Source organism: Pygoscelis adeliae, unplaced genomic scaffold, assembly GCF_000699105.1.
Source record: "Pygoscelis adeliae isolate BGI_AS28 unplaced genomic scaffold, ASM69910v1 Scaffold289, whole genome shotgun sequence".
Taxonomy (NCBI): Eukaryota; Metazoa; Chordata; class Aves; order Sphenisciformes; family Spheniscidae; genus Pygoscelis; species Pygoscelis adeliae.
This window is the reverse complement of record NW_008825499.1, coordinates 2,046,421-2,068,930: the sequence shown is the minus strand read 5'-3', so window position 1 is coordinate 2,068,930 and position 22,510 is coordinate 2,046,421.

Below are 22,510 nucleotides of genomic sequence, written 5' to 3'. Positions count from 1 at the left end.
CGGGAAGCGGTGTTTGAAATAGTAAGTCATAGGTATTTTCGGAGGTATTTTAAGCAAGCACAATGTACAGCATTTTTGTTTTCTGAGCTTCTCAAATGCACACACATGCTCCAAATGTTCATTCTTAAAACACTCTTCCCTAGACCTTTCTCAGCGGAGAGCCTGGCATCCCTGCTCTAAGCTCCTGGGTTGCTGTTCCCATTATCACTGGCACTGTGCTTAGGTTGAGCCTCTGCATCCTCCCTTCTCATGCAAGCCCTTTGCAGCCATGACATATGAAAAAGTAACATCTGTGATCAGTCTGTTGGTGGTAAAGTGTGTCAAGGTGTTTCTCTAATTTCTCTTGTAATGACTGGGGTTCTGCATCCACACAGTAACCTGTGTTGCTTGCTGTGTTGTCCAGCAGCTGGTGTGGTTTTCTTGGACATGGGCTGTCATAATAACCAGCCCTCAGTGAAACATTGTAGTATTTCAGAGCTCACAACTCCAAACATTTGGGCTTGGTCACCAGCTTCTGGGACAATCCCAAATGGGAAATCTTAATAATTTTAATAGGAGACATACTCCATCACTTTAATTGGGGGGAAAAAAAAACAAAACAGAAAAGCTTACTTAAGTATTTCATTGAATTTTTGTTCTTTTGTATAATGTACACAACTGTAGCCCAAGGGTATGCAGCCAGTATCAAAAAGAACATTACATTGTTAAAGGGTGTTTATGATTGTTTTCGATATCCCTTATGAATAAGGGAATTGCACTTCTTCCTGCAATACTGCTGATTTGTGCTCCAGGGCACATTTTTTTGAAAGGAGGGCCATAGGAAGGTTGTTAGTTACGTATTCTCTGCCAGTCTGTATATTGAGGAGTAAAGTATGAATTCTGTGAATCTTATTAAAATACTTCATAATCTGCATACCTGGAAAATTCCCTGGTAGGAAGACTACCCTTAAATAGTTTAAAAATTACTAAAAGGCATACACAGTATTTGTTCACATGACTTCTATTTGTATGAGAGCCTGGGGAGCAGCTATTAAACTACAAAGTATGGCTAGTAATGTTAACTGCGTGTATAGAACAGTTGGATCTGTCGGAGAATATGTGGAACAGCATGAGTGCTGTATGATTGAACCTGCACTAAGGAACTGCAAAATACAGTTTGAAAACGTTTGCTGCATATTTTTTTTTCAGCACAGCTGAAAGTTATCCCCTCTTTATCGTTTGCTACTTTGCACCTGGTGTATGTTCAGGTTCCAAAGTGAAAACATTAGAGATTTACGTTTACTATCTGCTTGGGCTCTTGCTCTGCGAAGATTTGCTTTTTAGTCACATGGATACTTCTGCTTTCATTAAGAGCATGTGCAAATGTTTGCAGGATCTGAATTGTGGTAGGTTTTTTTTCCCCGCCTACAGGTCGACGTTTTAAAGTGATTTTTATTCCCCTTGAAAACGTGTTTATCTGCCTATTTTTAGTGTGTGCAGGCTTTTTGTGTAGATCTTCTGCATGGCATCACTTTTTCCTGTTTGTAAGTTGACACAGCAGTAAGCCAAGCAGGAGTAAGCAGTAGCTTTTGGAAAGAATTTTTGTGCAGATTTAGTAGTAGGTTATTGAGCCTTTTGGCTCAGAACCCCTGGAGTCTATGATCCTTGTAGTTTGTGTGTGTTTTTGAGCAAGGTTACATAAAGTGTTTATGATATGATCTGAAAACTACATTTGCAGATGGTTTTGGAGGTTGGATACAGGTTAGACTTCTGAGAAGTTTCAGAAATTCCTTATGATTTTTATGGGGGGGGGGGGGGGGGGGTTGGAGTAGGGGCAGTTAACCACTGGTATGAGAAGTGTGTTGAAACTTAAGAAATCTGTGACTGTGCTTGTAAGGAAGTAAAGCAGCAAACTGTGGTACATGCTGCAGTGGCATATTTCAAGAAATTGGGAGTCAAGATATATTTTATGTTGTCTTCATAGGTGTCTGAGTTGGACAGAAAAAGTGAGGGAGACACACCCAGAAAAATATTCCTTTCTTCATTAAATCTTAATTTTATTTTAAAACTTTGGCAGTCTCTTGTGCCCATAGGGTCTTTCAACTTGCTGACTGTAGTATTTTGGTGGGTCATCCATGATGCTAAGCCATAGAAGTGTATATATAAATCCTTGTTTAAACCAATAATCTGCAGCAGTTTTGGATTAATGAAATGTTAAATGGATTTATTTTTCTCCTCCTAATTTTAAATTAGTCTAAGGGTGGGGAAAATTGGTCATCCGGAATGCCTCTGCATTTGTTGATTGAGTCAGTTTCATTCTGAAACCCACACTGGAGTTCTCAGGAGAATGTTTAGCTAGTCTGTAAATTCATGATATGGTGGTTAGCTTCTAGTCTGGAAAAATGGATATTCTTTTCTTTTTTGGGGGCAGGGAGAGGGAAGGAGGGGATGGGATATAAATCTTATTAATCCTGCTTTTATGCAGTGAGATACAAAAAGTACTAATAATGAAGAATTTGAACATTGAGGAAAAGTAACTTAAATGATTTGTTGCATTTTGGCTGTTTTTTTTTTTTTTTAAAAAGGGCATAGTGAATATGAGGGATCAGGGAAGAGCCATGCAAGTGGTAAATATGGTAAAAAAGATACAGCAACAGTGACTAGGATGGTGTCATCTTACAAACTTGAAAAAAAAACTCCTATTACTGAACAACATATCTCTCTGGTGGAATAGTGGTCCTCCAGCTAGTTCAAAGATTACACCATGCTCTAGGGACCAGTCAGTATGCTGGGGGACAGGTGTGCTATTCAGAGGGACCTGGAAAGGCTGGAGAATTGGGGACCTCACAGCATTCAACAAAGGCAAATGCAAAGTCTTGCACTGGGGCAGAATAACTGTGTGCCAAAGGTCAGGCTGGGGGCTGAATGGGTGGGCAGCAGCTCTGCTGAAAAGGCAGATACTGACTTAGTGGAGTGAGCTTGCTTGAGGACACCAAGATGATGTAGGGGCTGGAGCATGTGGCCTATGAGGAGAGGTGGAGGAAACTAGGGTTGCACAGCCTGGTGAAGAGATGGCTCAGGGGAGGTCTCAATGCTGTCTGCCCTTCTCTTATGGGAGGATGCAGAAAAGATAGAGCCAGACTCTTGCGTGCTGGTAGGGCAAGAGGCTGGGAATAGGACTTGGGCTGGAACACATGAATTTCTGATACTAGGAAGAATTTTTTTCACTCCAGAGGTGGTCAAGCACTGGAGCAGAGAACTGGAGACATTATGGAATTTACAAATTTGGAGTAATTTGTAAATTCCATAAATTCCAAAAATTTACAAAACTTAGCCAGACAGGGTGCTGGATAGCCTGCTCTGAATTGGCCTGGTCTGAGCAGGGGGATTGGATTAAGTCACCTCCAGCAGTCTCTCTCAACCTGAGTAACTCTGTATGACGCTGTAGTTGGTATGTTACCCTTGGCCTGGGGATGCCTGCTTCAGGCACTGTAGATAGAGCAGTAACAGTAATTTGGGACTGGTGTAGTTGCAGATGGTCAAAAGTGATGGTGAGAACTCAATTTGCTTAGGCATGCAAGTGTCACCTCTGTCTTGCAAGATTTTTTTTTTTTCCAACTTTGATTTTTTTCACAATGATCATCTTAACACGCTTCCTCCCCGCACACCCAAAAATACCTTTTGCGATGGATATTTTGTGTATAAATGCTTTTGGGTAAAGCATCAATAGCTGTTTGTATTTAAAGGAGTGCTGAAAGCAGAGCTATGTTTCTGCCTCTCTTAAACCCTTCTTCCTAACTTATTTGCTTGCTAATTTATGTACGAGCAGTCTGTTTCCTTCTGAGAGACAAAAGTGTGCACTTCAAAATTTTTTTTTTCAGTCTTAGAGGTGTAGGGGGCGTTGAGTCTTGTCTTTGCTGTCATACTTGGTACACTTTCTCAGAAGGTGCCAGATAAATGAATTGAGAGATGTGTTGTTCAGTAATGGGAGGGGTTTCTTCAAGCTAGTAGGGTATGTGAGTAGAATATGTACAAATAAAGAAAAAAAAAAAAAGATATTCACTGACATATTTTCATTCTTTTCTGTTAGTCTTTACCTAACCAGTATTTAGGATGTGATGAGTCTGCTAGAGCATAAATCCTCTATAGCATTTTTAAATAAAAATGGTACAAACATTCAGTCAGTAACACAAAACAGGAGCATAGCAGAAAGTAGGCAAAGAGCACAACTGGTGATAAATCCCGTGTCTTAGGTTCTAACTCTCTTTTGCCTTGCATATTTTCAGTTGTTCATTTGCTGCTAGATACAAACACCCCATGCATGTGGGAATGCTTACAGGCAGGCACACAAACTTTCATACCTCAATATCTAAAAGTCACCTCTGTATCTCTTAAAAAGATCTACAGTTTAGCAGTGGTCACATTCCTTGACTTCTGATTGCCTCAGTGCATTACTTAAGCTATAAAAAGAGGTACTGCGGGGGAGGACACTGGCTCTACGGCATCCTAGATTTATGTGTGTTGAATGCATTATAAACTTTACGGGGTTCTTTTGTGAAACTGCCTACAGTATATAACTCTACTAGCTAATGACTTGCTATTGGGTCTGGCTGACCTGGCTACTTAGATACTTCCCTTCCAGTTCTACACACTACTTCATGAGATCTTGGCTTCAACTGAAATATGCCCAGAAGTAAACTAGATTATGTTTTTAAATCTGTGTATATACATTGTGCGTAAATCTGAGAGCCCTCTGTTCTGGTTGGATAGAGGTATGCCTTCATTAAAAGCAAAAGTGGTAATGTGTTCTGTTGTATAAAGATACTGGTAATAGCAGTCCCCATCAGAAGTAGGTAGTCACTTAAAATGACCATGTAGACTGAGTATAATTGCAGTAATTTGCCCTTTTTTCTCAAAGTTTTCATGTATCTAATAGAGTTTGAACTCAAATGGGTGTTTTTGCTGTTAAGGTGCTAGATGAACAACTGAAAACTGCTGAGCTATGTGGATATGTCACAGGTACTGGCTGACATGCATCTGTGTTGCTGCTTTTGCTTTCAGATGTTACCATGAGTATCAGTTGGAGCACAAGGAGCTATGGTAATAGGAGTGTTTGGGAGAGCTGGGTCTTGTTTACTTGAGAAAGGTAAGAGTGTGATGGGATTGTGGGAACTCCTGATGGAACAGAGTAAGAGCGGGTGAAAACTAGTCAGGCAAGACCACCAGGAAATGAGATACCTTACTAAGTTCAAAGGAAAAAATATCAGAAGTTGAGAATTGGCAACTACAGAGAAGGAAACGCTAAGAAGTCCATTAGAAAGAAAAGTGAGCTGATTACTTCTGTAGCCTGTTACTGAATTAGGAGACATGAATAAAATTCCAGAGTGCAGTTCTTTTGCACAGAACATAAAAGATTAGAAACTACGGAAACTGAAATGAAATCCTGTGGAGAAAGAAGGTTATCATGTTGTGGTGAGTTAACTTTGGCTGGATGCCAAGTGCCCACCAAGCTGCTCTATCACTCCCCCTCCTCAACTGGACAGGGGAGAGAAAATATGACAAAAGGCTCATCAGTTGAGATAAGGACAGGGAGATCACTCAGTAATTACGGTCACAGGCAAAACAGACTCAGCTTGGGGAAATTAATTTTAATTCATTGCCAATCAAGTCAGAGTAGGATAATGAGAAATAAAAACAAATCTTAAAACACCTTCCCCCCGACTCCTCCCTTCTTCCTGGGCTCAACTTCACCCTGGACTTCTCTACCTCCTCCCACCGAGCAGTCCGGGGGGGCAGGGAATGGGAGTTGCAGTTCATCACACATTGTCTCTGCCACTCCCTCCTCCTCACACTCTTCCCCTGCTCCAGCACGGGGTCCCACCCATGGGAGACTCTCTGCCACTCCTTCCTCCTCACACTCTTCCCCTGCTCCAGCACGGGGTCCCACCCATGGGAGACAGTCCTTCACAAACTTCTCCAACATGAGTCCTTCCCACGGACTGCAGTTCTTCACAAACTGCTCCAGCATGGGACCTTTCCATGGGGTGCAGTCCTTCAGGAATGGACTGCTCCAGTGTGGGTCCCCCACGGGGTCACAGGTCCTGCCAGGAGATCTGCACCAGTGTCAGCCCCTCTCTACGGGACCACGGGTGCTGCCAGGAACTTGCTCCAGCGCAGGCTCTCCATGGAGCCACAACCTCCTCTGGGTACATCCACCTGTTCCAGCATGGGGTCCTCCATGGGCTGCAGGTAGACATCTGCTTCACCGTTAACCTCCATGGGGTGCAGGGGGACAACCTGCCTCACCGTGGTCTTCGCCATGGGCTGCAGATGAATCTTTGCTCTGGTGCCCGGAGCACCTGCTCCCCCTCCTTCTGCACTGACCTCGGTGTCTGCAGAGTTGTTTCTCTCACTCCTCTATGTTGGCTGCTGTTGCGCAGCAGTTTTTACCCCTTCTTAGATATGTTATCACAGAGGCACTACCACCATCACTGATTGGCTCAGCCTTGGCCAGCAGTGGGTCGGTCTTGGAGCTGGCTGGCGTTGGCTGTGTCAGACATGGGGGAAGCTTCCGGCATCTTCTCACAGAAGCCACCCCTGTAGCCCCCAGCTACCAAAACCTTGCCAATACAAGATGGCCTGGAATAAAGAGATCTAGAATTACTCACATAGATAACCAATGCAGACAAACATTGCCTATCTGTATGTGCTTATCTCTCCTTTGACTACACAAGGAATTTGAGCTCGTAATTTTGTCACAACGCCAAGACAGGTGCTTGAAGAAGGAAACACAACTACTTTCCCTAGGGTGTCCTGGGGCAAGATGACGTGTATGAAGAGCTGGGTGAAAAAGCTAATGTATTTATAACTTAAGCAGTTTGTCGCCTAGAAAAGTTCTACAGCTGAAAAGGGTAATGCAGTTGACCCAAGAGGCAGGTTTTTCTGGGTTCCTCATACTATAGCTTGCATGTAAAATTGAAAACAAGCTGCACAGCAGCCATTATTTTGAATAAAGAAATGTGTATGTACAGAAGGATAAAGGCTATGAATCCTACTGATGTTCTCTAGATTACTCACTAGTCAGAAATCTTAGGATACTGTATATACTTGTAAGTTTGCCATGGGGGAAAAGTCTGGAATTGTAAAGAAAATAAAATTAACAAATTCAAAATGAAATGTTAAACCAAAACCTTTTGATGTAGAGAAAGATTGATACATTGTGTCTTTTGCTTAGCTTTTTGGGGATTTCAGATTTTTAACTTTACCCAGAAGGCTTCCAGAAAGTTGTGGGGGTTTTGTGTTGTTGTTTGTTGTGGGTTTGTTTTTTTTTTTCACACAGCAGAGAGAAAGCTACTGCAGGACCAACAAAGATGCAGAAATAATCCAGCCGTATAAATGGGATGTAAACAGTAGTGTTCAGACTGATATGTGATTTGCAGTAAAATCTACTTATGAGTGACCTGCTGCTCCGTCATTTGATAAAATTGCTGCACTTTGTCTATTTTTTTGATAAATGCAGTACCTAGATTTTTGTGTGTATTTTTGCAAGAATCTTCTAAGTGGGTTACATGTGTCTAATACCTATTTTGTGGTCAAATGTTGGTGGCTGTGGTGTTCAGAGTAAACTTCAGAGAGCAGTCACATCCATCACAAGGACAGAGGGAGCTTTGTTATGTATTTTCATGTAAGGACAGAGGTCAGCAAGGTTGTTGGCAGGAATAGAGAGTAATAAACTTTGCTCATCAGTGAAACCATGTCTCTGGCAGAGTGCATGGGGTTTATGAGGAAGAAGGAAAGGGAAATGGCTTCTGTCCTTGTGCTTATAAGAAAGTGCTCCTTTCCGAGTAGCATTTGGTTCACATACCAAGAAGAAGTGATTAAGAACCCTTGTATTTGTGAGGATCAGTTGATGTTGCTCTAGGTGACCCATCTTGTATTTTTGTACTATGGTGAAAATGGGCCCATTTTGAGCCTTTCCAAAGTCATGCAGATGCTGTGGCTTATCTAAGACATCAGTATTGTCTGAAGAAAATGTTATGAAATATGTTTGAAGGGATCAATTTTTCACTGGAATGAGTGGGTGTGGGACCTTTTAATGAACTCTTAAGTAGGTGGTCCCTCCAGGAGGCTTCTACCATGATGACTCACAGTCTCTTCAGGGTAAAGAACACCATCTGAATCCATTTCTAGCAGTGTTTCAATATTGGGCAGTCTCTTTCTTTGTATTGAGTGTGAGGCTGTGGGACCTTTGTGGCAAAACAGGGGAGGAAGGTGAAATCAGGACATACTGCAAGAGCTGGTCTGGGTTTGGTTTTTTTGATTGTTTGACTGGCATTGGTTGCATAAAGGCAGATAAGGATAGCTTTGGTCTTTTCAGAGTTCATAAAGCATTTGCTTTGTGTGTGTGTTTGCTCTAGTTCATGTCATGAAGTTCTGACTGAGGCATCCACCCACTTATTAGCTGTCTAGAAACCGTATAAGGAGTGTCCTGAAAACTGTTTCTAAGGTCATAACTTCATGCATACTTAAGCTGCAGCTGGAATAGCAGAAAAAGCTGTGCATCTGACCACCTCGCTCCTAAGCTGGATGAATCAACTGCTGCAATTTAACACCAGCATTAGGTGTTAACTGAGGTAAATCCCTTGTCCAGGTTCGCTGGGTGTTCTTACAGATGCATACTTACAGTATGTGGGAGGGCTGGAAGTGGCTCAGTGCAGTGCTGCCCTAATATGGGATCAAGAAATGAAAGCAAAGAGGTTGCAACCACTTCTTTTCAGTCTGTGTAGTAACTTCTAGGTGATGTTTGTTTCCGCCTCTCTTCATCTATTGTACCTGCTGGGTAGATTGCTAGGAGCATGGAGTAACAGGGAGGGCTGCTAGGTATTACAATGTTGAATATAGAGATCTTTTATTTTTTCAGTAATCTGAAAAATTATTTGCTGTAACTAGTAATCTGTTTTGGTAGTCTTTAGGGGTCTATTAGGATATAGAGATTAAATTTTGGACAGACTCACACAGTAAACAAGTGCTTTGTAAAAGTAAATAAATAGTGATAGCATTGATTTATTTATATTTTTGGCAGTTAAAAAAATTCCCCATGTGGAGATAATGATAGAGATAGCATGAATGATGAAGGAATATATACTTGAGAGGGGGAGAAAAAGAGAATAACTTGGTATTTCAGGAAGGAAAGGTTTTATTTTCTGTTGCGTGCAGCTCTATAGTAACGCAAAGTGAATGAAAAATTTCACAGATGCAATGGCCTCAATGTGCAGATATTTCTTTGAACTTTACCTTCATTTATGTGATTCAGTTTGTTCATGAATCAAAAAGAATAGCTTGGTTTCCACTCTGTACCTGCAGTTTTGAGTAATCCTGAGTATTCAGGACACTGAAGCTAGAGGCCTCTTATTTTGAGGGTAGTGATCCTTCCCACCTAACCCCCAATAATATTGCAAAGCACAAGCTTGCAAGCTGGTACACACCAACATCAGCTGCTGAATGTAATTTTTACCAGGCTCTGCTGTATGGTTTGCTCATGTAGCTCCAGTGCTTTCCTCCTGTGCTTACAGAACTAATACATGTTTGGTGCTTTTTGCCTCATGTTTGATATGCACAGGCAAATATGATGTAATCTGTGTTCAAGGCATATGATGAATATTAGATAGCTTTTCTTTCTTATCAAGTAAAAAGCAGAAAACCTGAATTGCCCTTATCACCCAAAAGCATGTTATCATTTCACAGAAGGGTATTAACCCTGTTAAGAACTAAATATCTTACTACACTTTTTTTTTTCCTAGCTGAACTGTTCACTAAAATCATCTTTGCATTGCAGTTATTTTCAACTTAGAGTTCTTTCTGATAAGCTTTGTCATATGGTTGCCAGTATTGGAGAGAAATAATTTCCTGTAAAAACTGGGAGAGTTTCCCATCGTAAAATGTTGCTTCTGTTACAAAAATAATGTAGAAAACATTGGCAGTTAGACAAGTGAGGATCTGTGTCTAGAAATCCAGAGCATAGCTTAGTCATTTGACTCTAGGAAAACTAACATTAAATGGCTTATTGAAGCAGGCTGCTGATAATACTTGAGTTACAAAATCTGGATTGTGCTTTTCTCTCTCAAAGTAGCTCTTGAAAGCAGATCTAGACATAGGACTATTAGGAGCATTAAGCAGGGTCTTCCAGTCTTTCTGATGGCTTCTGAGAGACTGTATTGAGAGCACTTTTACTTTAGTTCCTGCTCTGTGTTGGGTTCTTGTTAAAGGATACTTTGAACTCGTTGTAACATCCCACTATTGGCAGAAGTGGGAATCTTTTAATATTAGACAGTCCCTGGGTTGAGCTTGTGTCTGAGAGATGTTCTCTGCAGTTCCTTTTTTCCTAATGTTTAGTCTTGGCTGTACATACCCTTGTTTATTTCCTTGGTACTCAGATCCTAACTCCTAATAATGTTCCCCTACGTTCCAACTCATCTTACCATCCATCACCTCTGGATGTCTTGAGGGGGAAGAGGAACAAAGACATCATTTCCAGAGGATGTACATATAACTTTGTTGACTGCTTTCTTCTTTCTTAACTTTCTTGGCATCCTGGCCTGTATCAGAAATAGTGTGGCCAGCAGGAGTAGGGAAGTGATTGTGCCCCTGTACTCAGCACTGGTGAGGCCCCACCTCGAATACTGTGTTCAGTTTTGGGCCCCTCACTACAAGAAGGATGTTGAGATGTTGGAACGTGTCCAGAGAAGGGCAACGAGGCTGGTGAGGGGTCTGGAGAACAAGCCTTATGAGGAGCGGCTGAGGGAACTGGGGTTGTTTAGCCTGGAGAAAAGGAGGCTGAGGGGAGACCTCATCGCTCTCTACAACTACCTGAAAGGAGGTTGTAGCGAGGTGGGTGTCGGTCTCTTCTCCCAAGTAACGAGTGATACGATGAGAGGAAATGGCCTCAAGTTGCGCCAGGGGAGGTTTAGATTGGATGTAAGGAAAAATTTCTTTACTGAAAGAGTAGTTAAACATTGGAACAGTCTGCCCAGGGAAGTGGTTGAGTCACCATCCCTGGACGTATTTAAAAGACGGGTAGATGAGGCGCTTAGGGACATAGTTTAGTGGGCATGGTGGTGTTGGGTTGACGGTTGGACTCGATGATCTTGGAGGTCTCTTCCAACCGTAATGATTCTATGATTCTATGATTCTCCACCCCTAACTTTATCTGCTGTTTCTTCCTCTAGTTTCAGTTTCCGGGTACCTGAGCACAGAAGGGTCTGTCATGTGCGAAGTGTTAGGCAATGTAAAGAAAGTTCAGACTTTCCTCAGTCCTTGTATCCTGCTAGAAATCAACATCTGACCCTTGGTCATGTTCCAGGAAAATCATAGGCTTGGTACCTGGCTTCTGAACCAGGAAATAACGTACCATGCTTTATTGCTTCATGGGGCAGAATCTTTTTACTTACATTGCTGTTGTGCTCAGAGAGACTGTATTTTGCAAAGTGCTGCAAATGGATAGTGCAAAAAGAAAAACTCATAATCAAGCAGACTACTTTCAGAGTAGGGAGAAAGTGACATATAGATTTCCATCTGACCTGGTGCCAGGAGGTTTCTTTTGCCCTGTTTAGACACTTATCAGTCTGTGACAGGACTGCTAGGGCTGTGGAAAACTGCTTGTGCCCAGTAAGCCACACAATGTCTGTTAATGGGTTTCCTACACTGAGAGGGATTGGTGTCGATCCTGCTGGTGATGTCCTGTCTTGCAGCTTTATTGAGGCCACACAAAAGTACTGAAGTGCTTTCCAAAACCTGGAACCTATCTACAACTGGACTTAAAAGTCTGGAGGGATGTTTGCAGAAGGTGAGCAGTGGTTTAGGAACAAATTGTTCTTGTATTGTCAGATACAGGTTAGTCCTAGGTCATCTAGATTGTACCCAGCTGCTACTTGTGGCCCTCAGTAGATGCTTAAGAATGGAGTTTGAGTGAGGCACAAACTAAGTAATTCTTCCCATCATATTACTTAAGCTTCAGGAAGTCCTGGTCAGGGACTTTCTGTGCTGGAAGTTGTATCAGGCACATTGTGTTCAGTGGACTGGACTTTTTTTGAGGCACAGTGAGTAACTTTTCTTTGTCCACCTTGTCTGTGGCACTTGTGATATTCGCTCAGTCATCTAATTTGTAAGCTGAAGAGTCCAGGTCTGTATGTTGTCTTCCCCCCGGTCCCGCTCTACTTTATCACTGTTCTGTGACTCTAATTACAGGCTCTTAAGAATGCATTTTTCAAGATACTAGCAAACCCTGAATGTATGGCATTTTCAGTCGTGTTCTGTAGTCCTTTTCTGCTAATTCTGAATGTTCATCTGTTAATTCTATCAGAAGCTTTGCAAAGAGACCATTTTCATTTAGGGGGAGGAAGCAAAAGGAAGCTTTTGGTCCACAAGTTTATCTGGGATTATTTTTCTCCTTGTGTGGGTTCTTTTGTAGTTACTGGCACTGAATTTCATCTGTCACTTTATTTGCCCCTCACTTGCTATTGTTAAATCCTGTCATAGTTCTGTTTTATTTATCTTCCATTTGACCCCAGGTTGTGTCTGTTTCTGATCTTAATAGACTAGAAAATGAGGATTGCATTGAAAGGCCTTATCTGGTATTGCAGAACGGTGCTAGACAGATGAGGATAAGCACTCCTTAGTTGAATAGTTCTGCCCATCCAGCACGTTTGCATGTCTGTGTGGAACTGGCTCGGTCATGTCTCCCGTGTTTGCTTTACTGGCAGTGTGCTACTCTGCCCTCTCCTGAACAGAGCATGCCCTGAGGATGTTCTGGAAATGTGGAGGCAGTGCCCTGGTAACGGGGATGGAGTTCTGCGGCAGAGGTAGCTCCCGCTGACTTGACTCCTGATTCTGTCTTCTTGCTTCCCTTTTTATCTCCTTGAAGGTATTTTTTGGCCCTCTCCCTGCTTCTACTTCTGAAATTACTTAAACCATTTTTCCTCTTTAAAATGGTAAGTAACTGGATTTCTGGTCAACAGCCTTGATTTTTAATTGCTATGAATAATTAGGAAGCTTTTATAATAACCTGTCACTGCTTCTTCAAGATTACTTACGCATCTACTGATCCCTCTTTCCCCTGCTTTCTGGGAATGTGTGCACTCCACATTCCACTGCTGGGATTGCCTCTTCTCCGTATCATTCTCAGAGAGATCCTAGTAGATAATCTTGCTGTCAAGCCAGAATGTACAAAGCTGTAATTTCACTAGAGTTGGATGGAGATTGGAAGATCTTAAAATGCCTGCACAAATCTAGCGGTTTGCTGTGAGGAGTGCTTCCAGCTGTTTGCTGTATTCCAATTTTAGCTTGTGTTTTTGCACCTGCTTGGGAAGTTTGGGTTCTGTCCCCTAGCTAAAGCAACTTGCTGCTTCCTTGAAATTAGCAATACCAAAAAGTATGTCTGAGGTCTTCTTTGTTTTCTTTTAAACAGAGAACAAAAGAATCCTTTCCATGTGGTAATTATCCTGAGAGCTGTGTAAATTTCTTGAATAAGGTTTAAGCAATGCTATTGAGGAAAAGTCTCCTGAATGTAACTAGATGTGGTAGTAGCACACTGTGGGCAGTCTCCCTGCTTTAAGAACTTTGTTTTTCAAAGGAAACTTATGTTTTAACAATATTCTTGTGAATATATTGACTTCTCATTGAGGCATTGTCACAAAAGAAGAGTGGGCTGAGCCCTCGTGAGCTTTTGCGGTAGTGGAAGTGCTGGAAACGGAATTCATATCTTGCATCTGCAGTTGAGCTGGTGAGAAGAGAAAAAGCAGAAGGATTCACCCTGTTGTACTTCATCAATGTCACAACCATGTCCTTCATGTTTCCCAAATAAGCTTTCACTGGAGTTCTGAGCTTTCTGATACATGACACCTGCTTGCTGTCCAACTTAAGAAATGAGTGAATATTTGAGTCTTTTGATAGATGGGGAAGCTGAAGTGTCCTGTCTGGATAGCAGTAATACTTTCTATTAAAAAGAAATCCTCAGTGAGATGTAGATTATCATTAGCATGCTTGTTGGTTTAGGTTACTGGCTGGATGTTTAACTTCATGTTATCAATCTTGTATTATTTGGCAGTATGCCTCAGGTAGTCAGTAATACCCAGGCTGAAAGGAGGATGAGTGAAAGAAAAAAAAAAAAGGCGCTGCAGTGAGAGAAATGGACATTTTGCTACTGATGTTGGATGGGATAGCAGATCTAGTCATAGTAGCAAAGAATTCTGGCACATTTGGGGTTAAGAGAGAAAGAAAATTGAACAGTTGAAGCAATATGTGTGGTACTGAACCACTGCATGCTTAAAGGGTAAGCTTCCAAGAACGCTCAAGAAACTTTTGTGCTGTGGTTTAGTTTGTGTTAGAGCCATACAAACATAGGATAGCTTTTCTGTTTCTTGGTTCTGGGTAAGAAAAGTCTGTTTTATGAACACAATTCAGCTGCTCGGTGTTAAGGCAGTTACCTGACCTTTTTTTTCCACTGCTGTTTTTCTCCTGTGAGCAACATCGGCAGCTTCTTGTCCCTGTAAAGTCTTAATTTTTAAAACCTCTTGTGTAACTTAGGAAACTGCAGGTTAAATAGTGGTGTGTGATTATCCCAGAAATTGTTATAATTTGTTATAATCTTTGTTATATAATATTATTTAACAATATAATTGTTATAATCTTTATCTCATGCCAGATGCACTTCATGCTTTTTCCAATTCCTCCTGTATCAAAGCTCCTTCCGGGTAATTTCCTTCAGAACTTTTGCCAAGTTGCCCTCCTTAACTTACATTATGCCCCTTGACCTTTTGCTTTTTCTACTGATTTGTCTTTTCTGTAGTTTTCAGATACATTCTTCCCTGTCTAATCACTGATGTTCATACTGTTATCTAAACTTATTACTCTGTAACATGTTTCTATCATAAATTTCTGCAGCAGGCTAATTTGATTTCTGTCTATACCTTTCATGTAACTAAACTCTGTCCTGACTTCTGAGTTTTCAGTTTTTCTCTTTGAAACTTGTCTATTCCTCCTGTCCAAGGACATACAGGACGCCACATATGGTACAAGTCAAGTCAGTGTCATTAGTATTTGTATGGACTACAAAGCTTTCTATGCAATTAGATTATTTGTGGTGTCTGTTGTGTTAATGCTATTCAAAACCAAGTTAAAAAACAGAAAAGCTTTAACTGCTGTCTTAGTTTCAGTTTTCATGCAATACTTTCATAATGGCAGCTCTTGTATGTGTGTAATCTTGTTTCAGTATTGGAGTATAACACTGTTACAAGGTCCTCAGCATTAAAAAATTTGCCTGCAAAGTTATCTGGTAAGGAGTGCAAGCAGAAATGACAGCATGGGGAAACGTGGGAGGAGTAAGCACAGAGGTAGTCTGGTTAGATTGGCAGCACTTCCCCCTGCCTTCCCAGAGACTTCAGGGAAGTGCTGGATGATTAACTTGTCCTTGCACAGGAGAGGGATGAGGCAGAAAAATTGTACTTAGTTGCTTGTCTGTCAGAAGGTGGGCTGTGGCTCACTAAGTATCACTGTCATGAATTCAGAACCTGCCTGACAGTGATGATGATGATAACCGTTTAGGGGTGGTAAGTGATGTGGTACCACCAGTACAGCTGGCACTCTTCCACTTCCAGCAAGAGTGGAACTAGTCCTCAGTATACGAAGTGCCTTGACCCTTTTTTTTCTGGATTAGTTGATCGGTGTACAGTTTTATAGATTTTGCTGCCTTTAAAGTGTCCAACTTTAATGATAACTCTTGGACTACTTCACTGAAAACGTAACTCTGGGAAGGCAATGCTGTAGCAGTCAGACTGTGTGATGGTTTTGGTGGATCGTGCCCTTTGCTTTCTTTGAACTAGGTATGCCTGTCTTGGATCATAAGCTCGAGAGCCTAAGTATGAGATGCATTGTGAGCCTTCATGAAACAGCAGGACATTTTGCATTCCCTTTCCCTTCTATGAAAACTCAGACTGTGATTTTAGTGAGACTGCAAAGTTCTCCAGGGAATGAAGTTTCAAACAAAGTGTTGTGTATTGAAATGTGTTACCTGAGTCTGAACAATAGGGCCAGAAGTTGCCATACAATGAGATCAGCTTTGCAGAAGGTGGTGTCATGATAAAAGCATTTGTTCTTTGTGGTGACTACCACTGCTGAAGAAACTCCAAGGAATTTAGAACAGCTTTTTGGTGGAGAATTCAGAAAGAGACTGTAAGAACAGAAACAAGGAAGTTCAAAGGCAAGTTGAAAGAGGAATGGTAGAAGGGAGGGGTAAAAGGGTCCGTTTGAAATTTTTCATTTCAAAACATGTTTCTTCCTTCTCAGTCAAGCATCATTAGTCAGCGTCAGGGGTGTAGTTAAACTCCTGTTATACATTCGTAGAAAATGAACTGGAAGTACCTAGTGTAGTTTTATGTTAGATTTCATAATTATCACTTAAAGAAGTAGCCAAGTGCTTTGTTAATTATGCTTTTCCTTAAACTATTTTTTTTTCCTAAATTGTGCATACTAGTAGGTCTTATATGCCTGTTTTTCTGTCCTCTGTGAATGTTCCTGAATAATTTATTTACCTTTTAATTGTTTATTTTATTTTTGAATTTTAATTTATTCACCATTGAAGGAAAACTGTATCAGCTGTAACTATCTGGGTAGTCAGTGTTTCTTGAACAGAATGCTTTGGGGAGCTGTTCTTGTGACTTTTCCCTTGAAGTCATGAAACAGTTGTCAGTTACAGCAGAGACTATAACACATGATGGTGCCTAACCTTTGAAGTGCTTTAAGATACCAAGATGCAGAATATCTGGGTTCTTGACATATAAAGCTCATGACTACAATGTCATATACTGGATCCTCTGCATATATTCTGTAGTTACTGTACTAAGACAAATCTTTTTTTATGATTCACAAAAGTTATTCTTTATTAGTTTTAAGATTTATGTCACATTTGACTATAATATTGCAGATTTTTTTCCCGTGCCTTGCCCATTTTATTGCAGGTACGGTTTTAGTCCAGAGAGGTTTTTTGTTTAATTTATCAGAGCAATTTTTTAACTATTATTTTTGTGGTGGCAGGAACATTCTGATAGCAACCTAAAAATGTTTTGGAGCTAAAAGCTTAATTTCTGGTCTTTCATACAAAGCAGTGGACTGCTTGTATTTCTTTCTTCTATGTTACATAATATTTTTCCCCCAATCTCTATGCTGATATTTTGACAGATCTCATGAGAGAGTTAGTTACAGTGTTTGAAAGTAGAGCGTCACCTCCTGATTATTTTGAAAACTTTCAGACTCCACAGACACATTGTATGGACACCTTAAGAAAAACAGCCTGTACTGCCTTTCCTTCCTTGTTATATATGTTCTTACAACCATTTCATTAAGAATCTGTAGCGTCTCACCTGTTGAAACTGGTAGTGGGTGGGAGGGTTAGTATGAGAATTTTTACCTTCCAAGTGAAAGTTTGATGAGGTTTTGAGTATGCTCATGTGTGCCCATACGGATGCGTTGCTGCTGACTTGCCTGCTGGCCACAGGGCACACAGTCTGTATAGCTTGTAAGTTTGACAGCATAAGAACTAGTAAAGCAGCATTAATTTTTTAATTTCCTGGGTTGGAGGAGCTCTTTTATTCATACTACCTGGTCCTGCAGAGGGTTATGGTTAGAAAGATGGAGAGGTTTTGGCAGAAGGATGAGACCGTCCTGTAGCCATTAGGTAAGATTCTCTTTCCAAAGTTGGGTTAAGGAACACAATTAGCTGCCTAGCAGGTGCTTATGAAGGTTTTACTCCCTTTTATTCTTCCGTTCTGTTAGCTGGTCACTGCAGATCCCAGCTGCTTCTGGATGTTCAATTGCTAAGTTTTCAGTAGAAAACTTAGCAGATGTTGAAATCCACATCACTTTGCTGAGGTCTCCTGTGTGCAGCAGAATTTACGCATTGTCCTGATTCTGCAGAATGAAACTTTTGGTCAATTTTTGTCTAAAAAGCAAGAAACTAAAGGTCTATTTGAAGTGCAATATTTGGAGTTAACCTGGGATAAATCAAGAATTTTGAACCTGCTTTGTAACCTTTGAGTTGCATGGGCAGCCTTAAGGTGGCTTTCTGACCAGTATTTATTATGATGCTGCCTTTCAGTATGTACTTTCTTAACTGCAATTCAACTTTGTGTCCAGAGCGGATAGCAGATGCTGCTTGTGGAAAGAATTGGGGTTGTATCTCAAGAGCATATGGGCTCTAGGAACACTTCTTCATTTAATGTGGGAAAGCGAGCAGTGAGTAGGATGGAGCACTCCAGGAGGAAATGGACTTCTTGATTATACATCAGGAACTGCCATGGCAAACTCAATTCTGTCCCTGCCTCTTTATGTGATGCCAGGCAAATATACCATACAAGCTAAGCTTTTTGCAGGAGCTTTTTGTTTTTCCCTTCCTAGATACCTTATGTGAGCTTGGGCCTCGTTTTGTAGAGCTCTGGGCATATGTGACTGCAACTAAGATCCGTGAAAACAGTACCGTCAAAGTTGGGAAGCAAGCAGCTTGCACTGAGTGCAACATCAACTTGTGCTTTGAAAGATGAGGCAAAAGAAAAATGGTGAATGATCCTTCTCTATGCTGAGTGTCCTGTGTAACCGAGTTAGGAGTGCAGGAGAAAATGTGACTGTTTTCACACTGTTATAATATACAGAGAGGTTGAAATTAATGTTGTGCAAGCTATAGTAATTCAACCATTTCCTGAAGTTCACTTCTCATTTGTAATGTGATTCTGCTTTAGAGCCATTTAAAAGATTCAACTGGAATTTCAAAACATTTACAGTATTTTCAAAAACTTCTGTTTACTCTCAGCTGAGATACTTTTTTTTTTTCCTCTGTAAAAGGTGAAACCAGTGAGCTAATACTTTAGCCAACTGTTCAAAGGGTATTGCTGACTTCAGTTGGACATAAAATTGTTCATGTTTGATTTTTCTTATTGTGTCCAGATGAACACCATGCCCTCCCTCCCTTTTGTTTTTGTCAAATAAGGAGGTTCTGTTCTGAAAGATTTGTTGTGTTTAGTGAGAATGTTAGTATCAGGTTGAACAGGATCCTTTCTTTTCCTTTCCCTTCTGTTTTATCAATCTTCTGTCCCTCCCTCACTGACAGACCTCTTGAGCTGGGACTGCGTATGTGTGAAGATGACCTCTGAATGAAGTTAAGCACTAGAAGCTTTCAGTTATTTTTCAAGAAGTCATGCATCTAACATTGCATCCCTTTGGGAGCAGACAAACCAGAAAATCTGTAAGAACTTTGCTAGGAAATGTAGAGTTTGATGTGTTAGTCTCCTGTACACACACTTATGCTTGGACATACATGCACTTGCTTCCTTCCCCCCACACCCCCCCATAGAGGAGTAAATGGGACATAGGTTTGTCATTTGGCCTCAACTTGTTTGGCAGCTGATCAGCTTTTAAATTAGAAGGTGTGAAAAATGTTTAGAAAACACAGAATTTCCCATGTGCCTTAAGAGTGCCTATTAAATGTGCAGAGTGTAGAGGAATGTAGGCTGTCCAGTTACAAATAGTTCCTCGCAGCTACAAAGCAGAACTACTATGGAAGTAACATACCTCAGTCAGCTTTGTTCACTGGAATCCAGACAGAGCACCTGGCTTTGCCATGCACAGAAACATCTTTAGAATGGCCTTTAAAAAAAAAATAATCCGTAAGTCTGTGATTCTTTGAGCTTCCAAAACAAGGCAGTCCAAATACTTCAGCTTTCTGCTTAAAGCTGATTTAGTGGCTAAGCATCTGAATACTTCTGCTGTAACAGACTAGCAGGAAAAGAGAAAACCTGATGCAACTGATCTCATTTCTCAGTCTTCGTGCTGGCAAACAGACATAAATAAAAATGGAACATTAACTTGTGAATGACTCAGGATTTCCAGTAGTAACAGAAATGTTCTGGGGTTGGCACTCTGTAGAGTTAATATTTTGAGTAAACCAGGTGAGCCAATGGTTGGAGAAAAGTGCAGGCTGCAGTCCCCACTCTATGGAAGTTGGGGGTTTGTGCACAAGAGACTTAATTTGCTGTTCCATTGGAAGGCTGTCTCCAGGCCAGGAATGCATTTTTATAACCTCAGGTCTAGCTCCCCCCATACCTTTTTAAAGGTATTTTATGGTCTCTTCTGGTAGCCATAAAAGATAATGAAAAAAGAAATCCCCTTACAGCATCTGGTGAGTAAGTTTGGCAGGGGACTTCCTGCAAGCCTTACTTACTAAAATGCAGTGGGTATATTCTGACTACTTCTTAGTTTGAACTATGTCATTGTTTCACCTGTTACGAAGTAAGAACAGCAGGTTCTGCATTTTGATAAATGGGCTGAAGACTGTCTCATTTCTCTGTAGCACCTGTAAGTAACTCCATCTCCTCTGCTATAATAATAATTTGTAATAGTTACACTACATTCAGTGGATTGCAGAGGATAGTCCAGCTGGCCGAGGACATCAGTTGAAGTTCTTGTTCCTTCTTCCTTGGTAACAATCCTGGCTTTCACAGATGTTCAGGTAACAAGTGCACTGTTGACTCTGGTGGATGTTGTAAGCAGCTGGCTGCAAAAGTGTCATGCCTTTTCTCAAGAGTGCTCAAGTTGCCAAACCATCATAGGAGGATAAGTAGTTTGACTTTGGGATTGACTTCGACTGAATAGAGTTTAAAGCAGAATTTGGGAAGTTGTTGCTTTTCTTTTGGTGGGTGCTGGCTGTGGCTGTAAAAGAGTGAGATTATGTTTGTGGTCTCTATTTGTGTGGGAGCGAAAGACCATGAGTCCTTGGGCCAGATGCCTCTTCCTTAGTTTTTCATTTCAATGAGTAGCAACTAGTGGATGCTTCAGGAGAAGCTTAGGAGCAAAACAAGCAGTGAAGGATCCTTTCTTGGTCTGTGCTTCCAGCTTTTGGCAACTAGTAATGGATGGTGATCTCATGGTCTGTAATCACTTTTGATCCTCAGCTGTCTGTGGCATCCTATGGCAAAAAGTTCCACAGCTGAGAGAGGGATTGTGTAGAAAAATTATGACTTAACTGTACAACTTCACAATGCTGACAGTTGTCCTGAGAGAATTAGTGAGTTCTCTACTTATTTTCATCACACAAATGTTTTTAGGCTGAAGTGTAGTGTCCCTTAGTTACCTCTTCTCTAAGCTGAAATGTACTGGGCTTTTTATGATCTCTTCATGTCCTGATCATTCTTGCTGCAAGTCTCTTGTGCTGTCTGCCAGGTTTGAGTCATAACCTGGTTTATGCCTTTGACTCTTGCAGCTCTGCATCTGCCTCCTTGACAAATTCAGCTGTCTTGTAATCTTCACACCTCATTCCCTGAAGGCTGGTGAACGACAGAGGTATATTCTGTGTAACTGGAGTGTGTCCATGAGTGTGTTGCTGCTACCAACTTACACTCTCCTAACCTTTCAAGTGTTGCTCTGGCATCCTCTTTGTAGATGAACTGCTAAAGCCTCCTAGTAATGTAAGCTATGTAGACCAAGCAGCGGTTGCCACCGCCCCCCCGGTCAGCTCCCCCCAGTTTATATACTGAGCATGACATCATATGGTATGGAATACCCCTTTGGCCAGTTTGGGTCAGCTGTCCTGGCTGTGCCCCTCCTCCCAGCTTCTCGCTGGCAGGGCATGACAGGCTGAAATGTCCTTGACTGGTGTAAGCACGACTTAGCAACAACTAAAACATCAGTGTGTTATCAACATTATTCTCATACTAAATCCAAAACACAGCACTGTACCAGCTACTGGGAAGAAAATTAACTCTATCCCAGCTGAAAACAGGGCAGTATCCTCCCGTTATTCTATACCATCTACATCATGCCCAGCTCCCCACACTTTCCAATACATTCCAATTAATCACCACCACTTTTCCTGTCTTTTGATATATACACACATATATCATTCCCTTGATCTATGGGCCATCCCTATAAAATGTTCATTGAGTTCATTTAGTCCATGACTTTGGGGTCTATCTGTCATAACAGTCCTTCAGGGCAGGAGAGATGGTGTGTGGTGTTAGATTGTTGTATGCTGAAGCCAGTTTTGGTCCCATCACCGCTGCACTTTGCTTGGTTTCATCAAAGTTCATTCTTCATTAATCTAGGTGATTCTTACTGTAATACAGTTAATATGGCGTATAGCCACCATAGAAGTGATGATATACAGTATTATATAGCAATTAACATCACACAATTTAATTAATTGGCTATTCTCACCCAAAATCAAATCCCCATGAGCGACACATCGGACTTCCCCACCCTTCCGCATTATCCACCAAGGGCACCCAGGTCCTTGGGCAAAAGCAATCCCACGGATGGGTTTGCCTTTGCCCAAGGCAGGAATAACCCAGACTGTCTTCCCCAGCATATTTTTACATGCACTACAGGGACTTTATCCTCTTCTACAGTACATAAAAGTGACGAGGCAGGGCCAGCTCGATTGGCAGATTCCCTAGAGTTGCCTAACCCGGTGGCTTCTGCTAAATGTGTATCCCAA